Genomic DNA, 11,990 nt, shown 5'->3' with positions numbered 1-11,990 from the left:
AAATAATGTGTGGAACACACCAATCTGGAGGAGTTATTACGTACATATTTTCTAAGTTGTAAAAAATTATGCAGATTCCATGCACTGTAGGAACCTGTGTTATGCGAAGTATTTTGCAGGTAGCTGGCTATCCAGTATCATTTAGGTTTCCGCAAAACATTACCAGGTGCCATGTCATGCCAGGAATATCCTGATATATGTCCTGTTAACGAAACTACCATGATGGCATCACCACCACGAGCACACTACTATTGGCTCAAATGTCATGTCATTCACATCATGTCACATGTCATACCATGCATATCCCTTTGTACCGGATGTTTTTAGTTTAATGTTAAAGGGGCCTCGAAGCACTTTTCTAACTAAACATAGAATGGCCTCACTATTGAAGGACGTCATCTCACAAATCCCATGCCACAAAATGTTTTTCGTATCGGACAAGTATTAGTGGAGTTACCGCACCAATACGCTGCTCTTCCTGTCTTTTCGTCTCCACTAGCACACTGGAAGCTACAAAAGGGAGAAGCAGAAGGGGCAAAGCCCGTCCTAAAGTTGAGTGTCTCGGCGGTGAAAGGGCTCGCGGCAGCTGCGGTATTGGATTGGATTGGAGAAACTTTATTTATGCCTGCAGTTGGGCGCTTGCGCGCCCCGACGAGGGCCTACGTCATCCTCGAAGTTGCCGTTACTCGGCGCGGGTCTCCGCTCGCCGTTGCCGGCTCGCTGGGTCCGTGCCTTTCGAGCGCCTCGAGGACCTGCTGGACGGCCCAGAGCTGATCGTCTCGGTCGTAGCTCTTTGCGGCTGCCTCGAGCCGCGGTGGGAGTGTTCTTGATTTAGCGTCTTCAGGATATTTAATGCAGTCCCACAAGATGTGCGTGTAGTCTGCGGTCTCCCTCCGGCAGACTCTGCACATATCTGTCGGCGGTAGACTATGCTACGCAGCACGCCGCTGTCATCCTGGAGGCCATGCGCGGCAGACGCGGCTGTGCCCCACTGTCGTGTGTAGACAGAGCGGTGCAGAGATGAAATTATTTTTCTGCATTTTTGAGATTGCGAACACATATATTTTCAATTTATTTAACCAAAAAACTGGCAGTTGTGTACTACTGAGAATGCGCTCACGATCACGAAATCAGCCAGTAGCGTTCGTGGGTTCAGCTGCTCGGGCTTATGCTGCATGACGGCATGGTGGAAGAGAGTGCAAGCGATTGTTCGCTGGTGTTTGACATGAGATTGTAAATTCCCTGCCACGTGCGGAGCAGTAATATTCGGCTTGCATGTTCACAGCAGTCTCTACGACAGATAGGCAACGTATTCTTACTATTAATAAAGGGTAAATCAGACATCCACCCGTTCATAGCAATACTACAAACAAGTGGATATCTGATTTTCCCTTTATTAATTACTTCTCTCCACCTTGCGGGTTTCTGCAGAACTATTAGATATTCTTACTATGTTCAACAAGTGTTAACAGAATTTTTAAAGGTCACTCATGGCATTTAGCACAAATGTACTTATTGAGCTGGAATAGTCAGAGGTATACACTATGTACACTGGAAATCAGCACACATTATTGATTAATTAACAGAATGTTACTAATTAACTTTCAAATAATTACTTTAGCACACATATTGCAATACACGAGTTGAAGCCAGTGATTTCACAAGACATATTCACTTGGAAAGAAATTTGAAATTAGCACCATTTTTAGATAAGCACAGTCAAACTTGTAAAAGCGTAGTGTTGTTCCACTAACTTTTTAATTAAGCGCCTTTTTATGCATTGGGGCCTAAAAGTTACTGGAACGCCAATGCATTTCATCACAAACTTTGGGAACACATCTCTTGAAACTGGCGTTGTCCTCGAAGTTCATTCCAAGTGGATATGACTTCAAAAGGCACTGGCTACAATTCGTAAGATGCAATATGTTGCAAAACATAATTGAAATGTTAATTTTCCGAATTGTTTTTATTTAGCCAAATATTCACTTTCATTTTTTATACAAATAATATCTGAACTGAGGGCTCAAGAAGTAGAATTCAGCTGCATGTCACGGGCGATTTTCAAAATTCTGTTGACGATAAAATAAAGCGCCCTGTATATCCAGTTTAACATGAAAAATGGCCGCGACGGCATCACGACCACAAACCTAGTGGCCCCCACTAGTGCACAACTTTGGGCACCGGGTTGGACCAAAAGCTAGATAGATGGCTTCAAAAGTGCTTGAAGTAGGCAAAAAATGAAAAAAAGAATGCTTGCATTAAAACTACTACACACTTCCCACACGTACAAGGCTCACACTTCGTAAGTATAAAGCTCAGAAAATACTTATAGTATTTAATTTGATACTAATGTTGACGTCAAACTACCTAGTGCCCTGGCTCTGTCGGCAATATTGCGGCAGTTGCAGTTGTAGGATGTTGTAGCAGTTGAAGCGCATATCGCTCATAAATAAAGGTTAACAAGAGCTGAATGCATTTATTCTTGCTGCGCTGCTTGTATATAGAAGCCACAGCCATCGCAGGAATGAAGGCAGCCACTGTATCGTGTTGGGACACGTCCACTTCATGAGTATCAAGACTGAGAACTGGTTCGTGGAAGCAAGTGATCGGTGCAGGAAAAATTCCCGCAGAACCCACCTTCTGATGGCTGTCAACGTTAATGTGATCGGCATTTAAGCAATGTAGCTACACACCTTATTGCAATTGACGAAACATGTTGTGTACGAGCTGCAAAAACATTCGTAGACATTGAAGACAGCTTGTGGTCTGGCCACAAACAAGATTCTCTGCGTCTGAAACAGCCCGAAATATATTTTTGGGTGTCGATGTATGGTGGCCTTTCCTTACCGCTGAAAATTTGCAAATTTTCAGTGCTTTTTTTTGTTCTAACATTCTAATTCAAGGCGGAGTAGTCGCAACTGATGCTATGATACATGAAATTGGAGCCAATTTACTGGTGTTTTAAATGACAGTAATGCAGAAATAATTGCTGGTAGGTTTTAAGAAGTTCTATGCAAAAGAAAAAGGTGCCTCAAGAAAATGAAAGCAAGAATTTGCTATTTTTAGTACAAGTACAGGGAGTGAGAAAAGATATACATACAAAATATTCTGAGTTTCAGTCTGAAATCAGCTGCATGCTCTTGTTTGCGTGAAAAACCCCACACGGCGAGAAGTATTGCTTGTATATTTTGTACACGTGCTGTCAAAGCGCTGGATAATGTAACCTACGATAGGAAGAATAAAGTTGCACTTGAATTAGTCGAACACAATTATCAAACTGACATGCACCGAATGAGTATCTACCTATGTTTGATGCATCGTTAAAACAGCCTACACATCGGATCGAAAAATTAGTTTTATTTTTCCAGACTACCCGGCGTGTAGAAAATTGTCAAATCTGACCAATAGTTAAAGTGCAGTCGTCATTCCATGCACTACATGGTGTTGCTACTGGAAGAATTCTAAAGGAAATGTTTAACGTGTCGAAAAAAAACTGTCGATCGATTCCATTGAGTCTAGTAACGACTTAAAAGTGTGCTTTGTTGTGTGAATGTGACAATTGGTTTGCACACTACTTTGCTATTCACTACTCGAGTTCAGTGGCTGCTTTGTTCAGCTTTAAGAGGAACCTTTAGCTAGGTTTCAGTTCCAGTCTACCCACTCTAAGATACGTTTAAATCAAAAATACTTTCTCAGTACAACCATTGGACCAGTTTGAACAAAATTTAACGTGTTTGAGAGAGAATGTCAAATTCTAGGAACTCTAGGAAGTAGAATTTTGATTCCACTTCCTTGAAATGTTGAAATGTTTCAAAAAATTTTTTTCGAAAGTGGATACGTTTAAAGAAAAATAGAAGGGTGAAGTTTAGAAATATATCTAAATCTGCACCAAAATCGGATATTGCTGTTTTGTAAACTGCATCTGTTAGATAATTTCAAGCAGGCAAGTGTGATTCATTAATTTACAGCTTGTGTGAAATTGTTGTAATGTTCTTCTCCAGTCTTTCTCACAAATTAGTAGTATATTCGGTATTATTGTCCAATATATCACTTTCATTCACCTCAGGTTTATGGGTGGTGCAATTTACAAAATGGCAATATCAGCTTTTATTTGCCCAGTTAACCCTCCATGGTTGCTCAGTGGATGTGGTGTTGGGCTGCTGAGCACGAGGTCGCGGGATCGTATCCCAGCCACGGCGGCCGCATTTCAATGGGGGCGAAATGCGAAAACACCCGTGTACTTAGATTTAGGTGCACGTTAAAGAACCCCAGATGGTCAAAATATCCGGAGTCCTCCACTACAGCGTGCCTCATGATCAGAAAGTAGTTTTGGCACGTAAAACCCCACAAATTAATTTTTAATTTGACCAGTTGGTGTTGTAAACGCCATACTTGAAATTTTCTAAAATACATTATGGTGTAAATTGAAAATCAACTTGCTATACTTTCTAACTTCTGTACTGTATTTTTACTTTTCTTTTTAAATGCAAGTGACTCCGTAAAAATCGGTGCAAGGGTTGCCGAGAAAAACGATTTCAGCATTCCCATGTATTTAAACAGGAACTCCTAGCCTTAAGTTTCTTTGTAATGCTAAGTCACAGACTGAATTCTTAGCTTCTGCAGCCTTCAGCAGAACTTTCAGCAGTCTTCACGTCAACCAGTAAACTTGAGCGATCTATGTGAAGACTTCAGCTTCAACTAAAGAATAAATTTTAGAAATACTTGAGGGATTTTAGGTCTTCTCTCTCAGCAGACAGTGACTGCGAGCAGTTTACAAAGATTGAATCGAGTTTTGTTCCGAGTAATACTGCCGATGCTCTGAAACTAGCTAATGAGCACAGTTCATTTGAACACACCCACTGCGGGAACAATACTTGAAGTTCCTGTGCATGATGACCCACAGGCGAATCGCCGAGGATTTGTGCTTTTAATATTTAAGCTGCGGAGCGATGGCCCCACGGCACGTCAAATCAGTAGCAACATTAATTTTTTCCCTAATTTCTGGCAAAGGCTTCGCTCGCACAGTGCAGGAAAGCCCTACACAGCCACAGAGCAGGAGTAACTGCCGTGACCCACGTCACATTGAACATGTTAATCTCTAGTGCTTTCAATCATCTTCGTTGATAGCAAAGTTTCGCTACACGGCGCAATATCGCTTGTCGTAACAGAGCGGCATTTAAAGCTCTGGAAACAGAATGCTACTGCCATTTAGCGGATACTAACGTGCCCATTTCCTATTGAAGAAGGGTTCACTAAAATATTATCTTCACGTTAGAACGGAGTACAAAAGCAAAACTGCAACATGCAACATCCAAAGCCCACCTTACAACTTTGAATGCCACTTTCCAATCTCAAAGGTTGTGCTTTGCAGCATCGCGGTTGCAAGAAGCTCCTGCGAGAGCCCAATGTCTGTCATCAGTGTACTTAACTTATAAAACCGGGGTGCGACAAGCAATTCCCAGATCACTACGTTTCGGATGCAGTACATCTTTTTCCAAGCGAGAGCACATTGCTACTTCTCTCTCTTATCGTGAAAATCTAATAACATAACCATCAATGGTATTGTATTTTGTACCTTTAAGTATAAAAGTCGGGGGTGCGCTTTGCAGATGAAGGCACTGCATTTTACATTTCCGAGAGCAAAAAATATCGCGTGCGCAGTACAACCGCACTGCCCATTAGTATAAATATGGTGCGACGGAGTTTATTGACGGTTCTCGGGCAGGCCAGTCATGTCGGGTCCGGCACAGGGAGCAGCGCAGTTCCTGCCATGTGCCAGCGCGAGGAAGGCAACAACACCGACCTTTGAGTTTGTCTTCCTTACCTCAGGAGCCAAGCGGCCGCAGCGACGCTTGGGCTCCCTTCGTCATTACAACGGTAACATTAAGCGTGTGTGGCTTAACATATGAGGTCAGTTTGAGACCACTGCTGCGAGAAAAAGCTTAAAATGTTCTGTCTACATAGCCTTAAGTTGAACGGCACAATATGCTACAGACAGCTCATACCAAGTCGGAGTATGTCGCAATCTCCTAAGCCTTCATGATATAACGATTATGAAAAAGGGCGCCAGAGAGTTTGTTTTTTACGCATGGTACTTCAGAAGAGCAACAAAATATACTTAGCCATGGTGTATTGCTTCATTACACGTTTTGAGCAACCAACCATACTGTAACCCACTGCACAGCCACACGGAATGAATGCGCTCATGCACGAAAAGACAACAACAGATACGTAGAAGTATGCATGAATTTATATGCGGTCCATGATAACGACTCGGTACACTGGGTCTCGCTAGCACATCAGGAAATATACAAGTCTTTTACAGCAATAGGTACTCAACCGGCAAACTTCAGTCCAAGCTTGGACTGGCCACATTCACAAGCAACATTTAACACAGAGAGAAGTCTATCATGCACATGCTTTGTGCATCTGTTGCGAGTCTCAACACCACAGCAAAAACTCGTCACTTTGATGCCTTCTTCTTTGGCTTGCAGTACTTGGCTTCGAGGTTCGCAATTAGATCTCCAAAGTCCGCCTCCCTCGACTGCTGTCTTTTAGCGATGGCGTTTGCCAGCGATCCTTGGCTGCCATCCAAACCCAGTTCCATCTTCATCTTTTTGGCCTCTTCGGCTTCCTTTGTGTACCGTTTCTTTCGCGCATTACGTGACTTCTTGGCCTCTTTGGTGAACTTGGGGTATGCCTTCACTTCACCGTCCTCTATGAGCTTATTCAAAATTTTGCGGGTAGCGGTCTTCGTCTTCAATTTCGAAGCCGATGAGGTATTCGCTGATGGCATCGAAGTCGCCCTCGAAGCGCTCGTAGCAGTCCTTGAGATCGGCCACCTCCTCACTGGAGCCCCTGTATTTGGCAAGGTACCTGTCGAAAAATGAATGTAGAAATGTTGAACCGAAAAAAGTGAAACATAAGTTGCAACAATACAGAACTTCCAGTGCAACCCGCAAAGAAGGCAGTTGCTAAGTGAATTCACAGCTTTAACGAGTGCAGCATGGAGTCAGTGATCTAGCCATCGGCACTTGGGCTCGTTTGCGCTTGCACTAATGGGAAACATGTGACGTCACACGTTTCACAAACAGACTGCACTAAGTGCAGTCTGTTTGCAGTCAGTCAGAGGCCGAGTCGTTCCACCACATTTTGCATTTCCGTCATACACTTTCATGTTGCAAATTTATTCTAAAGTGTATAGAAGATAATTTAACGCTACATAAACAAATGATCACCTCCTCTTTCCACTACCCCCTCCAAATCCGAGGCTTAGAAAGAGGACGTCCAAAGTTAAGGGAAGCTATCGGCGAGCCTACAGAAGTACGCAAGTGTACAAAGGAGTTCTTAATAAATAAAGTAAAAGGCCTACAGTGTGGCCTATAGTAATGAACATTACACGCTATTAAAAAGATGATAAGAAGGCATGCCTCGATGCAAAAATTCTGAGCAGTTTCCGACAAATGGAACTACGGACTGAACGAGCTGTCCGAACTGAAGTTATTTTGTTGTCACATGGCCGGTGACCTCTTGTAGCCTAATTTGCATTACTTTAACACACGAAAAGTAGCGCGTTTAGGATAATAACGAGATGGAATCATGAGAAGGTGCCACGAGCACGTAGGGGCTTACTTATCTACATCGTCGAGGCTGATCTTGGGGAACAACAAACGCCAGTAGGAGGTCCAGTCGCGGTCGCCGGCCAAGTCGTCGTCCTCGTCGACGCATCCGGTGTCATCGTAGGCGGCTCGCTTGTCACTGTCACCCAGTATCAGGTGCGCCTTGGAGAGGACCTGGAACTTTCGCGTGGCCGCCTCTTTTTGAGCATCATCGGCACGGTCTGGGTGGACGAGAAGCGACAGGCGCCTGTACGCCTTCTTGATGGCGGCTTCGGACGCATCTTTGGGCACGCCGAGAAGCTTGTACAGGTCGGAGGTGCCGAACAGCTCTTCGCAGTCGGCGAGAAGACCCATCTTGCGAGGACGCGTGAGTCGTAGTTGCGCTTTGGTTTTGAGGACAGTGTGCGAGCAGCGTAGTTTCACAAACGCCGATGCCTTTTGGCGCGAAGAGTACGAACCAGCTATGGATTGGATTGCTTAAGAAGCGATATTGGTGGAGTAAGTGAAGTCGAGATCCTCGCCCCATGGAGTAGCGCCCTTTAGAGGTAAAAAGCCAATCTTGAAGGCGATGCTTTTTCTCGTTGAGCATAACGGAAGTGATTTTGTGAGGCGGAAACCCGTTTTAGACGTAGTGTTTTGGATACCGGTTCAGTCTTGCTCTCGCCTTTTGTGGTGCGGATCGTTCAGTGTGGCGCTTGGCTTTGTCACTTGCATTCTTTATCAAGAAAGACACTTTTAATTTGCCTACCCCTGCTTCCCAAGGCTTTAATTTGCCTTCCCAGGATAGAGCCTCTCCTCAGTTTCCTTCCTCCATGCCCTACCCCCTCCGCGCGCTAGGAGAAAAGTGTGGAAGAAATGACGTAGTAGGTTCTCCTTTTTTTTTTGCTGTTTTTTTACTTTTAGGTTTCGTACCGTGGCAAAGGCGCCGTGCGGGCAGGTTTGCGTTGGTCTCCGTGTTTCGTTGCGCTGCGTTATCTGGACCGTGCTCTTCCGGATGTTGCTGTGGCCAGGTGGGACAGGAGGAACTAAAGTTCGTGAAATGAACGCGCATGCAACGCTGTACGCAATGCACCGCGCCACGGCAACGGCAACGGACGAAGGAATATCCGCGGGAAATTTTGCCCTCGTTGGCGGAATCATGCTAACGTGCTAACGATTGTTTAGTATTGCTACGGAGCGCGCGCGTCCGAGCAGCACGGTTGCGCGCAGGCGCAGCGTGGCGTGGTTTCGCGTGAAAAGTAAACAAGAGAGGAGAGCTGGCCTGATAGGCGGAGCAACGCCGTGAGCAACGCCAACTTCCGGCTTCACTTTAGCTTCACAAAGAGTGACGTCAGGGCCTCTCCTGAGTTTCCTTCCTCCGTGGGGCAGCCGGGATGGCCGTCATGTTTCACGTAAACTCCGCAAACCACGCAAAGACGCTAACTAACTAAAAATCTGAGAAATAGCGTGCGTACGCTCATCATCATCATCATCATCAGCCTGGTTACGCCCACTGCAGGGCAAAGGCCTCTCCCATACTTCTCCAACTACCCCGGTCATGTACTAATTGTGGCCATGTTGTCCCTGCAAACTTCTTAATCTCATCCGCCCACCGAACTTTCTGCCGCCCTCTGCTACGCTTCCCTTCCCTTGGAGTCCATTCTGTAACTCTTAATGACCATCGGTTATCTTCCCTCCTCATTACGTGTCCTGCCCATGCCCATTTCTTTTTCTTGATTTCAACTAAGATATCATTAACTCGCGTTTGTTCCCTCACCCAATCTGCTCTTTTCTTATCCCTTAACGGTACACCTATCATTCTTCTTTCCATAGCTCGTTGCGTCGTCCTCAATTTAAGTAGAACCCTTTTCGTAAGCCTCCAGGTTTCTGCCCCGTACGTGAGTACTGGTATGACACAGCTGTAATAAACTTTTTCTCTTGAGGGATAATGGCAACCTGCTGTTCATGATCTGAGAATGCCTGCCAAAGGCACCCCAGCCCGTTCTTATTCTTCTGATTATTTCAGTCTCATGATCCGGATCCGCAGTCACTACCTGTCCTAAGTAGATGTGTTCCCTCACCACTTCCAGTGCCTCACTACCTATCGTAAACTGCTGTTCTCTTCCGAGACTGTCAAACATTACTTTAGTTTTCTGCAGATTAATTTTTAGACCCACCCTTCGGCTTTGCCTCTCCAGGTCAGTGAGCATGCATTGCAGTTGGTCCCCTGAGTTACTAAGCAAGGCAATATCATCAGCGAATCGCAAGTTACTAAGGTATTCTCCATTAACTCTTATCCCCAATTCACCCCAATTCAGGTCTCTGAATACCTCCTGTAAACATGCTGTGAATAGCAGTGGAGAGATCGTATCTCCCTGCCTGACGCCTTTCTTTATTGGGATTTTGCTGCTTTCTTTATGGAGGACTACGGTGGCTGTGGAGCCGCTATAGATATCTTTCAGTATTTTTACATACGGCTCGTCTACACCCTGATTTCGCAATGCCTCCATGACTGCTAAGGTTTCGACTGAATCAAACGCTTTCTCGTAATCAATGAAAGCGTTTGATTCAGTCGAAACCTCAGCAGTACGCTATATGTCGTTTATCGTTCTGCGCATGCGCAGTGACAACCCGCTATTTTATAACGTACGCAATGGTATAGTGTACGCTAAACTCTAATAGCCGAGGTAGAAATATTTCAGCGCCTCGAACTCATGATTTCAGAAGCCGAGCTCCACTGCATAGCGAGACACTCTCTCCACTCGCCCCGTCTAGCCTCCGCAAGCGAAATTCTTTCCTTGTGTTCTCCCATCCGGACCTCGAGGATCGCGTGACGGCTACGTCACAGGCTCCTCCATCTTTTTCTCCTTTCTTTTTTCTTCTTTTTTTTTTTTGCGGCGTTGCGCGCTTCCGCTGACGTCGTTGCGCGCGAGATGTTGTGATGTCTCGTTTCGCGCAGCGCACGATTTTGCGCGCTGTGCACAAGGACACATGACCAGCGGCATAATTCAGTGCTACACCAATACTGAGGCAGAACAAGCGGATCGCAGAGCATGATCACGGCGCTGGAACACGGTAGAAAATGGCATAGTTTCGGTACTGTGCACGTGGTTACACGACCGTGGGAACAAGCAGACGAAGCGGAAGTGCATCTCTCTAGCTTCGGTGCGAAGTAAAAAACAAAAAAAGAGGACACGCGGACATTCTGTTTGTGTTTTATTATTTCTCTAAACTTCGATTCGTCAACTGAAGCAACAGATCACACAAATGACAGATGTTGCCTTAAATATTTGATTGAAAACTATTATTCCATCGAGTTGGGGTGCCCACCTCTTACACTACACGCAGGTAGGAGCGGGGGCGGGGGTGGTGAGGACGAAGCAGTCGCCGCGCGTTGAGGACGGTGAGTTTATTCAAGGCAAATTTTTCAGAGGGCGTCGGTATAGTCCATCAAACGGGGGCCAATAACGACGCCCTCTGCAAAATTTTCCTCGAATAATTCTCGAAGTCGCGTATCACCACGAGCGACGTCACATGCGGACACGACTACGTAGGCGCAGGGCCACGACTACGTCACCATCCAGCTTGGAGCGCGTTCGCCGCGAGGGAAAGGGAAAACGCCGTTCGGATTGAAATTTCAGACCTTTCCGCGGCGCGTAGCGATGTGATTCTTTGCAAACAAGATCGTTGGCGCACATTGTATGCTCTGCGCTTGTCAGCTCAAAACGGCCAGACCTTGTGAGGGACCTTTTAAGACTAGCAAGTGATGGCAATGGTGAAATCACTTGTTAATGTTCACTATAACGTGGCCGTTTGGGCATACTGGTGCGACATATATGAGTGAAGCTTTTCAGCGCGCTACAACTTGAGGACGAGAAGTAGACACGAAATACACCAGCGCAGTTGCGCGGCAACTGCAGGCAAAATTGCCGCGTGACTGGCCGCTCGAGGCACTTTGCGTGTATTTGGGGGCTCCTTTCACACTCGAAAGAAGACTTTTATGTAGCACGTATTGAGCAACAGAAAGCTGTATCGGGAGTTTTTCGTGTCGCTTACGATTTTCTCATTGACAATTTCCATGTAATTATAATATTTAGGAAGTTGATTAAATAATTAAGACTAATTATCTGAATAGGTAGAATTTAAAAATATAATCTGGGTATCTCATAGCGACGGCAAACAACATTACCTTTCTTGTGTCCAGCTACGTGGCATTTGCGTAAACCCTGACTATAGTTAGCTGGGACGCCCTATATATAGGCAATACTCCCTTCCACATCACACATGCGCAGTCTGCCAGAATTTTTTTCTCATTTCTTTTTTTTTTTATTAGCACGCAAGTACGATAGCTCCTTGCGAGATAGACCTTTATGGTCCCGTGTTTCAAAATGA

At 45.2% G+C, this 11,990-nt stretch overlaps 1 pseudogene; it reads right to left on the bottom strand.

Moving 5' to 3' along the window:
- Positions 1-6,232: 6,232 nt before the first annotated feature.
- Positions 6,233-8,086, bottom strand: LOC126529073 (dnaJ homolog subfamily C member 9-like; annotated as a pseudogene).
- Positions 8,087-11,990: the final 3,904 nt, after the last annotated feature.

The sequence above is a fragment of the Dermacentor andersoni genome, chromosome 8 (genome assembly GCF_023375885.2).
Source record: "Dermacentor andersoni chromosome 8, qqDerAnde1_hic_scaffold, whole genome shotgun sequence".
Lineage (NCBI taxonomy): Eukaryota > Metazoa > Arthropoda > Arachnida > Ixodida > Ixodidae > Dermacentor > Dermacentor andersoni.
The sequence above is the reverse complement of the archived record's forward strand: the minus strand, read 5'-3'. Positions and strand labels throughout refer to the sequence as shown.